Source organism: Amblyomma americanum, chromosome 1, assembly GCF_052857255.1.
Source record: "Amblyomma americanum isolate KBUSLIRL-KWMA chromosome 1, ASM5285725v1, whole genome shotgun sequence".
Classification (NCBI taxonomy): domain Eukaryota; kingdom Metazoa; phylum Arthropoda; class Arachnida; order Ixodida; family Ixodidae; genus Amblyomma; species Amblyomma americanum.
The window spans coordinates 29,451,171-29,453,391 of NC_135497.1; positions in this window are offsets into that span (position 1 = coordinate 29,451,171).

The window sequence follows — 2,221 nt, forward strand, 5'->3', positions numbered from 1 at the left end:
TGCGCCATATGCGGCACAAGCAGCAAGGAAAAGATATAATCGAGGGAGAGAGTCGCACAAACGGAGCGTATGTCGAGCACTTGACGCAACCGCCGAACACAATTCATGTATGCATTCCAAAAAGTCTATGTGTGATTTGAGAAGCTACACTTAGCAACAAACAAGCTGCTTGAGCAGATAGATATTCGAGTTCAGTATAATCACATAGTACACCCTGGGTTTTAAAGCATGCGTTGAAAATAACAGATAGAAGAGCGCGGTAATTTGATAAAGAGAAAATCCGACCGCTTCCTGAAGCCATCTTGCTGCACAGGTCCACAAGACAAAAGCATGCACGAAAAATGTACAAAGCTATAAAAAAATCAGGTAGCGTCGTTCATGCACGATGCGCTCTTAAGCACGTCCGGGTCCATCGAGCAACCGAAAGCAGCCGCAAAGTCCGCGCTGTGCCTGACCGGTTGGTTGACGCTGTCTTTCGCGGCCTTGGCATCGCTGCACCGGAAGTAGGCGTATCGGGCGTAAAAGAACTGCGCCTTGGACATGCGGAACAAGCTCCAAGCGATCGCAGCTTGAACCAGTCGCTGGTCGGCTCCGTGGCCACTGCTGTTTTTGCTGCTGGCCACTGCTGTTTTTGCTGGCCACTGCTGTTTTTGGGCTCGGTGGCTGTGCCACAACACGTTTGCATAACCCACTTGTCTTCGCCATGCAGGTGCACTCGCCCTCGATCATCTGGCTCATGCTCAATGCTGTCTTTTGCGCTACATGGGCGACCGCGATTGAGCGTACGCCGTTGCGCGGCGCGGCTGACGGAAGGACATTGTGCGCAGCAACTACCAACCCGCCGATTCAAGTCAACTTGACACTCAGCGCAGACTGGGAGGCCCCATCGTCAGCAACAACACTCACCGTGCCATCTATAAAGGAGCAGCGACCATCCACCGCACCCTGTGGGCTCGGTGGCTGTGCCACAACACGTTTGCATAACCCACTTGTCTTCGCCATGCAGGTGCACTCGCCCTCGATCATCTGGCTCATGCTCAATGCTGTCTTTTGCGCTACATGGGCGACCGCGATTGAGCGTGCGCCGTTGCGCGGCGCGGCTGACGGAAGGACATTGTGCGCAGCAACTACCAACCCGCCGATTCAAGTCAACTTGACACTCAGCGCAGACTGGGAGGCCCCATCGTCAGCAACAACACTCACCGTGCCATCTATAAAGGAGCAGCGACCATCCACCGCACCCTGTGGGCTCGGTGGCTGTGCCACAACACGTTTGCATAACCCACTTGTCTTCGCCATGCAGGTGCACTCGCCCTCGATCATCTGGCTCATGCTCAATGCTGTCTTTTGCGCTACATGGGCGACCGCGATTGAGCGTGCGCCGTTGCGCGGCGCGGCTGACGGAAGGACATTGTGCGCAGCAACTACCAACCCGCCGATTCAAGTCAACTTGACACTCAGCGCAGACTGGGAGGCCCCATCGTCAGCAACAACACTCACCGTGCCATCTATAAAGGAGCAGCGACCATCCACCGCACCCTGTGGGCTCGGTGGCTGTGCCACAACACGTTTGCATAACCCACTTGTCTTCGCCATGCAGGTTGGTAACCCTCGAACTCTATTCACAAAAAAAAAACCAACTACTTTTTGGTACAGCTTCCGAGCCCCCAGTGTTGCCTTGCTACCTGTATCGAGTGCTTTCATGTTGTTCGGTCCCTATTACTGATGTGCGGTGACATTGAGAGCAACCCCGGCCCCGACAAGCTAGACGTAATCCTTGGCGAACTAAAAAAGATGTCTACTGGCCAGACAGAATTGGTTAAGGAAGTGCAAGAGCTTAAGGGCCAACTGCTCTCAATAGACCTGAAAATGACTAATCTAACTACGCGTCTCAGCGCCTTAGAAACTCACTACGAAAGTCTGTCTACACTGCGCAATGATCTGGAGGGGATTCAGGCCACTTCGGCTGGTGTGCTGGAAGCTCGTCTAGATGACGCAGAGAATCGCTCTCGGCGCAATAACCTACTTTTCTATGGTTTACCCGATACCAACCCCACCGAAACGTATTCGCTTACAGAAGACTTGATCATTCGCCACTGCTCTGACCACCTGGACACCCAGTTGAGCCCTAACAACATTGAACGCGCCCATCGCCTCGGACGACACTCTAAGGACAGGAAAGGCCCAATTATCGTTAAGTTTACATCCTTTAAAACTAAAG